At 41.6% G+C, this 12501-nt stretch overlaps 1 long non-coding RNA gene across 1 annotated transcript; it reads left to right on the top strand.

Annotated features, from left to right (window-relative positions):
• The first annotated feature begins 7793 nt into the window (after positions 1-7793).
• Positions 7794-11766, top strand: LOC142740705 (uncharacterized). Its single transcript, XR_012880858.1, has 2 exons — positions 7794-7860; positions 9759-11766. It is a non-coding gene; the product is annotated as an uncharacterized LOC142740705 (long non-coding RNA).
• The last annotated feature ends 735 nt before the right edge of the window (positions 11767-12501 follow it).

Genomic DNA, 12501 nt, shown 5'->3' with positions numbered 1-12501 from the left:
GGGCCAAAAACAGTGGACCTTCTCACCCTTGTAATGCTAGGCTGCTGCTGCTGTGTTGTATCGGGCTGGTTATAAAAATGGGGGGGACCCCCACGTCGTTTTTTTTTTTAAATTTAACAATAGACGGTCCCCCACATTTTTAATAACCAGCCATATACAAGGCCGCAGCAGTCTGGCATTACATGGGTGGGAAGGGCCACTGGTTTTGTCCATTCCCAGGCTAATAACACTGTGTTGTATGTGGCTGGTTATGATAAATTCGGTGGAACCCCATGTCTTTTTAAAAAAAATAAATAAATAATAATTTAAAAAAATGACGTGGGGTCCCCCCCACTTTTATAACCAGCCAGATACAACACAGCAGCAGCAGTCTAGCATTACAAGGGTGGGAAGGTCCACTGTTTTTGGCCCTTCCCAGCCTCATAATACCAGCCTGCGGCCGCCCCAGAGCCCGACCATCACAACAGATGGTCGGGTACTGGATCGTACCTGGCTCTTCCCGGCACCCCTGGTGGTGGTGGGTACCGGGGTAATAATGGTGTTTAGTGTTAGCCTCTGCACCGGCTAACACTAAGCCTCGGCTTAGTAATGGATGTTGTCACTCAGACAGCGGCCATTACTAAAGTGGTATTAATAAAATTTGAAAAGAAAAAGACAAAGATATAGATAAAATATTTTATTGAAATAAAGCACCCCCAACACAACCCTCATTAACCATTTTATTGTAGAAAAAAAAACCGTCATCTAAGTAGTCCTCGAAACCGGCGTAGTCCAAACACCAAACCTGTATAAAAAAATAAAAATAAAAAATGAAATAAAACATGTCGTAGGCTTAGATTCAGTTTAATGTGTAATACTGACTGTTATACCATGTATAGAAGCCTGCCGCGAAGTTGACTTAGATACAGGGCACCAGCAGACAGTATCATACATGGCCATACAGACATATATACAAACAAACATACATGCAAACAAACATACATACATACATACATACATACAAGCATGCACATATATACATGCAAATATACATACATGCAAACATGCACACATATATATATACATACATACATGCAAACTATCATACATACATAGAACCAAGAAGCCAAAAAGCCACAATAGTAATGAAAAAATACAAAATTTTATTGGGACATACAACACGAATATTGCAAATATTAAAATTCAAGGAAATCTAAAAGAACAATGTGGGATATAACACCAATAAATTTAGGGTGTCCTACAATGATTGTATTCCATGGCTTAGTTGTACATGACAAATGACCATAAATGTGTCAAAAAAGTCTCAATGATGGATAGAGCATGTATAAACAGTCTATCAATATTACAATAAATGTATTTGAACACAGGCACATTTGGTACATCATATCAATAGGTATAAAAAGAGTACCCAGGGTCAGAGAGTTACAGGTCCTGTGTTGCCAAGATAGAGGTAAATGCAAGAGGGACCGTCAAAGACAACTACACCAGGCGCTATCACTTTGGGCCGCAGTGTGGGACCACATACACTTACTTCTATGGGTAAGCCTGCTATACAAGCTAGTCGTATCTCTAGTAGATCCCTTTGGGACCTACATGTATTTTTGAACATCTATCCTATTTTTTCCTTTTGGCCTGGTGTATTTGTCTTTGACGGTCTCTCTTGCATTTACCTCTATCTTGGCAACACAGGACCTGTAACTCTCTGACCCTGGGTACTCTTTTTATACCTATTGATATGATGTACCAAATGTGCCTGTGTTCAAATACATTTATTGTAATATTGATAGACTGTTTATACATGCTCTATCCATCATTGAGACTTTTTTGACACATTTATGGTCATTTGTCATGTACAACTAAGCCATGGAATACAATCATTGTAGGACACCCTAAATTTATTGGTGTTATATCCCACATTGTTCTTTTAGATCTCCTTGAATTTTAATATTTGCAATATTCGTGTTGTATGTCCCAATAAAATTTTGTATTTTTTCATTACTATTGTGGCTTTTTGGCTTCTTGGTTCTAAATAAGTTTTTCTCAGTATACATGAAGCTTGCCTTTAATACTTAGTGGAGGTGCTTAAATACTTTATAGTGGCACCTAACCCGTTACCTAACCGGTTGATTCTTTGTATTTAAATTTATCATACATACATGCATACACACACACATGAAAACATACATACATACAAACAAACATGCAACGATACATACATACATACATACATATATACAAGCATGCACAAATATACATGCAAACATAAATACATGCAAACATAATTACATACATGCACATATATATATAAACATACATGCAAACATACATGCACAAATAAAAACATGCAAACATACATACATGCACATATATACATACATACATGACAACATACATACATACATACATACATACTTACATGACAACATACATACATACATACATACATACATACATACATACATACATACATACATACATGCAAACATACATACATGCAAACATACATACAAACATACATACATGCAAACATACATACATACATACATACATACATACATACACACATGCAAACATACATACATGCAAATATATACATGCAAATATACATACAAACATGCACATATATACATACATGCCAACATGCATGCAAACATACATGCACATACATACATACATACATACATACATACATGACAACATACATACATACATACATGCAAACATACATACATGCAAACATACATACAAACATACATTCATGCAAACATACATACATGCAAACATACATACATGCAAATATATACATGCAAATATACATACACACATGCACATATATACATACATGCCAACATATATGCAAACATACATGCATATATATATACATACATACATACATACATGACAACATACATACATATACATGACAACATATATACATGCAAACATACATACATGCAAACATACATACATGCAAACATACATACAAACATACATAAATGCAAACATACATACATGCAAACATACATACATACGTGCAAACATACATACATGCAAACATACATACATGCAAACATACACACATGCAAACATACACACATGCAAACATACATACATACATACATGCAAATATATACATGCAAATATACATACAAACATGCACATATATACATACATGCCAACATACATGCAAACAACACGTTACCTAACCGGTTGAGTCTTTGAGTCTTTGTATTTAATACATCCTGACGTGCGTGACCGCCACTACAGCCTGTGATTGGCTGCAGCGGCGAAAGGGATGAAACATCATCGCTGGAGACCGGACAGGAGGAAAGTAAGTACGAACGTATTATTGTTATTTTTTTATTACATTATTTTCCGCGTGCCGAGCATGTACTGTCAAGGTTGCTGAAAGAGTTAGTGCAGCCCATTAACTCTATCAGCACACTGGACAGTAGCATGCTCGGCGCACGGAAGTGACAGGTTCGGTCCGAACTAGTTCGGTCCGAATCAAACTTTTTTGTGAAACTTTTGATAAGTTCGCTCATCTCTACTCTTGTACATTGGTGTCTAAACTGTGCATGGTTTGTATATTGTTCAATAAAACGAGTTAAAAAAAAAAAAAAAGCTGCCTTCTCTTCTGCTTCAGTCCTACATAGACCGGATTCCACCAAACCATTTGTTCTGGAGGTCGATGCTTCATCTGTGGGAGTCGGAGCTATTCTTTCACAAAAGACTTGTAGAGGGAGACTGGTCTGCATTTTTTTCTGGAAATCATTTACACCTGCGGAGAAATATTATGGAATTGGAGATAAATAACTTTTAGCTATTAAATTGGCCCTGGAGGAATGGAGACATTTGCTTGAGGGTGCACGGCACCCCATCATCATTTACACAGATCATGAAAACCTCCTATATTTACAGACTGCTCAACGCCTAAACTCTCGTCAAGCTCGGTGGGCATTATTATTCTCTAGATTCGATTTTCAGCTTCGCTACAGACCCGCTAGAAAGAATAACAAGGCTGACACCTTATCTCGCTGTTTTGACCCCAGAGACCAAGAGCCCAGCCCACAGTTTATTATAGATCCGAAACGTACTGTGATCGCTGCTCCTGCTGAAGTGGTACACATTCCCCGAGGAAAGACCTACATACCCCCTAAACAAAGGGATTTTGTTCTGCGTTGGGGCCATGCCTCCAGGGTTTCGGGGCACCATGGCATCAAAAAGACTCTCAATTTGATTGGCCGTCAGTACTGGTGGCCTTCCATGTCCCAAGACACTTTAGACTTTGTTTCTGCCTGCTCCACTTGCTCTCAAAATAAAGTCTCCCATTCAAGACCTGCTGGCCTTTCGCACTCCCTGCCCGTGCCTGACTCTCCCTGGTCGCACCTTGCCATGGTTTTCATCACCGATCTGCCTAGTTCTGCTGAGTGTACCATGATCTGGGATGTAGTGGATAGTTTTTCAAAGATGGCGCACTTCGTAACTCTCTCAGGCTTTCTGTCATCTTCCCGACTGGCAATGCTGTTTATCAAGCACATCTTTCGCCTTCATGGTCTTCCTAAGCACATTGTTTCTGACAGAGGAGTTCAGTTCACATCCAAGTTCTGGAGAGCCCTGTGCAAACTGCTGGAGGTCAAACTAGACTTCTCTTCCGTGTACCATCCCCAATCCAATGGTCAAGTAGAGCGGATAAACCAAATACTCGAAGGTTTCCAATTTTGTGTCTCCGCGACAAGATGACTGGGCAAGTCTGCTTCCATTTGCCGAATTTGCCTACAACAACCATATGGGGGAATCTACCCGCTCTTCTCCCTTCTGCTTGGTGTATGGCCAGAACCCAGGAATTCCCCTACCAGTCTCTGTGCCTTCTGAGGTTCGTACGGATTTGGCAGACGGCCAAGGACTCCATCCACAAAGCCGTAGCCAGGTTTAAAAAAGACGCGGATAAAAGACGCAGGATACCGCCGCAGCTCCTTCCTGGGGATAAAGTCTGGCTGTCCACCCGGTACATACGTCTGAAGACCCCTTGTTACAAGCCAGCTCCTCGGTTTCTGGGTCCCTATGAAATAACTAAACAAATTAATCCAGTAACTTTCAGACTTCGCCTTCCTCAGTCTCTGAAAATCTCTAACTCCTTCCATATTTCTCTCCTGAAACCCACTATACTCAACCGTTTTTCTAAGAAAATTCCTGTCCATCCTGCGCCAGCGGCTGATGCTGAATTTGAAATTCAAGAGATCCTGGATGTCAAACGATCACGGGTGAGATTGCGGTACCTAGTGGACTGGAAAGATTATGGTCCTGAGGAGAGATCATGGGAGCCCGTGGAGAATATCAACGCCCAAGCTCTCATCAAGGACTTTGAGCTAAGGTTTCCAAGCAAGCATAAAAATAGGGGGCATAAAGGGGGGGGGGTACTGTAACAGCTGCCGCGCCGTTCCCCGCCGTCCCCACGGTCTCTGCTCCAGTTCCGGTGCCCTCCATCACCAGCTGCTCATCCCGAGCTCCACTTACCCGCTCCGGACGCTCTGCTGGTCCTGGACGGCGTCAGGTGAGTGCATCCTTTACCTCCCTCCACGGCCGTCATCCTCGATGTGCGGCTGCAGTCACTAGAGGGCGCACGCTCTGACTCATCCTTTCTTAAAGGGCCAGTGCACGCCTTAATTCCTAAGACTTCCTATTTAAGGTTCCTTCTCCTTTGCATCCCTGCTTGTTCAACCAAGTTCCCCATGAGTTCCCTGTGCCCTGGTTCCCTGTTTTCGTCCCTTCTGCCTTTGGTCTGGATTTCCCGTTACTGACCTCTGCTTGAACTTGACTATCCTTGTCTTCCGCCTGCCTTGACCTATTGCTGCCATATACCCGTTACGACGTCTGCTGCCTGTCCTGACTGCTGCCTATCCATCCGACCGCCTCTACCTGCTGTGCCAAGCATTGCCTGGGTTCCAAACACCATCTCCCCGACGACACCGAGGATCCACGAACAAACAGGTGAGAACCGTTATAGGCAGTAACTTTTAATATACCTCCTCCCTTGCATCCCTGCTTGTTCAACCAAGTTCCCCATGAGTTCCCTGTGCCCTTGTTCCCTGTTTCCATCCCTTCTGCCTTTTGTCTGGATTTCCCGTTACTGACCTCTGCTTGAACTTGACTATACTTGTCTGCCGCCTGCCTTGACCTATTGCTGCCATACCCATTAACAGCCTGCCGCCTGCCTTGAACTATTGCTGCCATACCCGTTATGACGTCTGCTGCCTGTCCTGACTGCGGCCTATCCATCCGACCGCATCTACCTGCTGTGCCAAGCGTTGCCTGGGTTACAAGCACCATCTCCCCGACGACACCGAGGATCCACGAACAAACCGGTGAGAACCGTTATAGGCAGTAACTGCAGAGGGCACTGTGGCATTACCTACAGGTGGGTGTGTAGCATTATCTACAGAGGGCACTGTGGCATTATCTACATGTGGGTGTGTAGCATTATCTACAGAGGGCACTGTGGCATTATCTACAGGTAGGTGTGTGGCATTATCTACAGCAGGCATTGTGGCATTATCTATGGGTGGGTGTGTGGCATTATCTACAGCGGGCACTGTGGCATTATCTGTTATGGAATCACTGGTTGCGCATTTCCCAAAAGGCTGCAGGAGACTGTCGGGAGTAAGCGTGCGAATAAGACCGCAACCCCAAATCCGTCACAACTCTGATGGACAGAGTCTAAGGCTACTCCGAGTTATTTGCCAGAGCCCACCGCAAGGCGGGATGGTTTATGCTGCAGAGAACCCAAGTTGTTCTAACAGAGTTCAGTGTTGGATAAGGGGGGCAGTGCAGGCAATACCTGAACAGGTAACCAGACAGCCCAAGGGTAACAGAAAGTCCCAAATAGAGTGAGTGGACATCAGGCACAGCAGAAGCCAGAACCAGCCAGATAATGTCTCCTGCTCTCTGTACCTTTTATTCAAAACTAGCATAGTAGGCGCGTAGCTGGGGATGTAGCGGGGCAACGGGAGGGCCAGAAAATAAAAAATTACAGCGCTGGAATCAAGAGGACGCCAGGAACAAGGGGATGAATGTGGTTTAAAAATGACAAAACATGACAGTTTCTCATTAGGGCGAGCACCCATGCAAATCAGTAAAGGGTAACTAAACGTTCCACAAACTTCTGACACATCATAGTGACATGTCAGAAGATTTAATTGTAGGGGGTCCAAGCACTGAGACCCCCACCAATCCTAAAACGAAGCAGCAGAAGAGCTCCTGTCAGAGCTGAGCAGCTTAGTTTCTGTTCATCATTTTCCGGAAAGCCGATGTATCGAAGTACGGGTTCATAGACTTTCTATTGAGTCCGCACTCAGATACAGTGATTTCTGGAAAAAGCCGAGCACTTCTGCCACTTCGTTTTAGCGATTGGTGGGGGTCTCAGTGCTCGGACCCCCTCCAATCAAAACTTCTGAAATGTCACTATGACATGTCAGAAGCTTGTTGGAAGTTTAGTTACCCTTTAAGAATTTACATAACATAACACAGAATGACAATCCCACCAACAAAATGGATGACATTCGTTTAAATATTGGAAACTTTATTAATATTTAACAATGGCATCCTTGACACCAAAAGACATTACAAGACCACATGACCTCCACATGAACATTCCATAACCTCACCAGGTCACATGACACCTGAACATTCCATGACATCACGAGATCACATGACACCTGAACATTCCATGACATCACAATGATGTACTTGGTGTATGTAGACCATAGACTATTTGACGGCTCATTTTTACATGAAGAGACTGAAGACCTGAATAGAGCTCTCCACGTGACCAGCACCAAGAAAGGAAGAGAAGTCCTCCAGGTATGTAGGGAAGTTATACACCCGACATTTATGAGCTGACATATGTCCGTGCTGAGGAGATTCCAGGATCTGAACTTTCTCTATGAACATATGACCGGCATTTCATCTTCCAGTCCCGGAGTATTGGTTGATATCTACGTCTGCTATGAGCAGGAGTAGATTTGCTCCATATTTTGTGCCAATTTCTGCCATAAGTGATGCTAAATATTTTGGTCTATGATGGGCCCCACTCCCGCTCTCCCGCTCCCGCTGTGAAACCCTGCTTACTTTTCTTGTCACTTATAAAAGTGGTGAAATCTGTGAAAAGCTGCAACTATGGCGCAAATATGGCGTGCACCATAATGTGACTTTTTATACGGCATAAAAGTAGCGTAGAACATTTGATAAGATTCCCTCACTGGATTATTCATGTCTATTATTGTGTATATCTGTAATTACATATTTATTCTGGGTGATATGTATACTGGATGGTATGTATACTGGGTGATAGGTATACTGGGTGATATATATACTGGGTGATATCTATACTGGATGATATGTATACTGGATGATATCTATACTGGATGATATGTATACTCGATTAGGGGATATGTATACTGGGTAATATGTATACTGGGTGATATGTATACTGGATGATATGTACACTGGGTGAATTGTATACTGGATGAAATGTATACTGGGTGATAGATATCCAAAAAAGAGAACGTGAAGCAGCACTCAAATAAAGTGAATAAATTCACTTTAATTGAGTGCTGCTTCACGTTCTCTTTTTTGGATATCTAACACATAAGGAGAGGTCACTCCTTTATTTTTGAAGCTTTGCACCAGCCTAGTCATTTGTTCACAGTGCTGCTCCAATCCTCTGCTTTTTTATACTGGGTGATATGTATACTGGATGATATGTACATTGGGTGATATCTATACTGGATGATATGTATACTGGGTAATATGTATACTAGATGATATGTATACTGCGTGATATGTATACTGAATGATATGTATACTTTGTGAAATGTATACTTTGTGATATGTACACTGGATGATATGTATACTGGGTTATATGTATACTGGATGATATGTATACTGGGTGATATGTATACTGGGTTATCTGTATACTAGGTGATATGTATACTGGGTGATATGTATACTGGGTGATATGTATACTGGGTGATATGTATACTGGATGATATGTATACTGGATTATATGTAAACTGTATTATATGTATACTGGAGGATATGTACACTGGTAATATGTATATTGGATGATATGTATACTGTATGGTATGTATACTGGGGGATATGTACACTGGGTAACATGTATACTGGATGATATGTTACTGGATGATATGTACACTGGGTGATATGTACACTGGGTGATAAGTATACTGGGTGATATGTATACTAGAGGATATGTACACTGGGTAATATGTATACTGGCTGACAAGTTACTGGATGATATGTACACTGGGTGATATGTATACTGGTTTATATGTATACTGGGTGATATGTACACTGGGTAACATGTATACTGGATGATATGTTACTGGATGATATGTATACTGGTTTATATGTATACTGGATGATATGTATACTGGATGATATGTATACTGGATGATATGTATACTGGGTGATATGTATACTGGGTGATATATATACTGGGTGATATGTATACTGGATGATATGTAAACTGGGTGATTTGTATACTGCGTGATATGTATACTGGATGATATGTATACTGGATTATATGTATACTGGGTGATATGTATACTGGGTGATATGTATACTGGTTTATATGTTTACTGGGTGATATGTATACTGGGTGATATGTATACTGGGGATATGTACACTGGGGGATTGTAGTGAACATAAAACTGAATTGTGTTTTTTTTTTCTTCTAGAACAGAAAATCTCATCAAATCAAAAGATTAAAGACACAAAGACATCAACTCAAGATTAAGACACACTCTCAAGACTAAGACACAATCTCAAGACTAAAACACAATCTCAAGACTAAGACAATCTCAAGACTAAGACACAATCTCTAGACTAAGACACAATCTCAAGACTACGACACAATCTCAAGAATAAGACACAATCTCAAGACTAAGACACAATCTCAAGACTACGACACAATCTCAAGAATAAGACACAATCTCAAAACTACGAAACAATCCCAAGAATAAGACACAATCTTAAGAATAAGACACAATCTCAGGAATAAGACTCAATCTCAAGACTAAGGCCCAAATCTCAAGAATAAGACACAATCTCAAGAATAAGACTCAATCTCAAGAATAAGACACAATCTCAAGACTAAGACACAATCTAAAGACACAATCTCAAGAATAAAACACAATCTCAAGAATAAGACTCAATCTCAAGAATAAGAAACAATCTCAAGACTAAGACACAATCTCAAGACTACGACACAATCTCAAGAATAAAACACAATCTCAAGACTACGACACAATCTCAAGAATAAGACACAATCTCAAGAATAAGACTCAATCTTAAGAATAAGACACAATCTCAAGAATAAGACACAATCTCAAGAATAAGACTCAATCTTAAGAATAAGACACAATCTCAAGAATAAGACACAATCTCAAGAATAAGACACAATCTCAAGAATAAGACTCAATCTCAAGAATAAGACACAATCTCAAGAATAAGACACAATCTCAAGATTAAAACTCAATCTCAAGACTAAAACACAATCTCAAGAATAAGACACAATCTCAAGATTAAGACACAATCTCAAGACTAAGACACAATCTCAAGACTACGACACAATCTTAAGACTACGACACAATCTCAAGAATAAGACACAGTCAAGAACTCATGGGAAGATTAAGACGTCATCACTAGACAGAGATTAGGTTAGAATAAAGGTGTTTCCCCATAAACAACATTCATCCCTTATCCTACAGGACGGGTGATAGATATCTGATGACTGGAAGTGCGAGCGCTGGGACCCCAGTGATCACTAGAACGCAGGTCTATGTTTCCCTTATGTGCATGGAGTGTCCGTGCACATGCGTGACCACCGCCCCACTCACTGTCTACTGGACGGAGACCTCCGAGTTGCTCAATTGTCTGTCCTAACCTTAGTGAAGCTGGGAAGGTGTACTCTGCAGTGAGAGGACAGGGAGCAGGGCTATGTCTCCTTATGGAATGTCCGTACTGGACTTGGGAGACAGTTTTAGCTTCGTCCATTTTCTGGGCAGTGAATGGAGCAGTGGTGACTCCTGTGAACTATCGCTCCATTTACACAGGTGACTCGGGGACCTGCGTTCCTGTAAACGCTTGGGTGCTAGCGGTCGCACCTCCAGCCATCAGACATCACACCATTTTGTTTGTGGGAATACACCTTTTAGATTTGGAGGGTTCATTCTTTAAGAATGTACGCTCCTAGGAGCAGGGCTTAACATTTGATGGAACCATTAGGAAATGGCTCTCCTCTCTTTAGCATTAGGCGTCCTGGTAATAATTGATTGTGAACTATCGGAAAGGATTCCTTTCGTTACATTGTAATGTAGACGTGTCACATTGTTTTGTCTGTTATAACCAGACTCTGCTTTATGTCCAGATGCAGTAGGCAGACGATCGATCTGATCCAGGGTGATCTCCGATCGCCACATATGGGGTCAGGAAGGAATTATTTTTTCCCCTTTAGAGAAAGATCTCTTGGGGTTTTCTTCGCCTTCCTCTGGATCACTGGGTTGTGGCTCTTACCTCAGGACCTTACATTGAGAATTGTCCTTTGTGACAATTGCTGGACGGTCAGATTGACTGTCACAAGGAGTTTATACTCCCCAGGTCCTGAATTAAGAGCCAAAACTCTCATCATTTAATAAAATAGAGAAAGTCATTATTTTTATGACACTTCTGCTTATTGCTAAAAACCATTGTCTCTTGTGTCGTTATTCTCCGGAATTCTTCCATAACACGGGAGTAATATAATAGAGAAGAGGGGGCAGATTTATGTAGACCAGCGTCTCATAGACCAGTCTGAAAGAAAAGTGTCTCGGAGTAAAGCGCGGCCACATTTCTAGAAGGTCCAGGTCTCTGAATAAATTTGGCCCATTTTGGTCTGTCTTAGAGTCAGGACAGAAAGCGTAGATTTACTCTACAATCTGTAGCATCTTCTGTGGTAAGAATTAGTAAATCTGTCAGACCTATGGCGGCCCCGGCCCTTTACAATTAACCCCGTCTAATGTTCAAAAGTAGTGAGAGACTAGAAAAGCTGCAGATTTTATCACAAATAGGGCGTGCGCCAACATTGCGTCATTTCTACACCAGAATGCGGACGTGATTCCACTGATAAATTCCCCCAGGATCATTGGTAACCCCCATATTTTAGGAACATTTGGAGCACAACCCGGCCAGTCCTCACTCCAACATCCACCACGTCCTGCAGTTTACAATATTCAGACAAGCATTGCCACCTTTTTACCATAAAATATCGACCAGGGTAAATATGGGCGGTGGTTTTCAGTGGAGGCTTAACACAGAGTTTTATTAGAAGGCTGGAGCCCGAAGAGGAGCCACAGGGGCCAGGTTTGAGCAAAACATTTTTCAGCAAAAATCTTCTAATATGTGAAACGTCCGCGGCTGCGGCTCATCGTTCCTACTTACCCC

This window comes from Rhinoderma darwinii, chromosome 2 (assembly GCF_050947455.1).
Source record: "Rhinoderma darwinii isolate aRhiDar2 chromosome 2, aRhiDar2.hap1, whole genome shotgun sequence".
Taxonomy (NCBI): Eukaryota; Metazoa; Chordata; class Amphibia; order Anura; family Rhinodermatidae; genus Rhinoderma; species Rhinoderma darwinii.
This window is presented reverse-complemented; position numbering and strand designations above follow the sequence as displayed.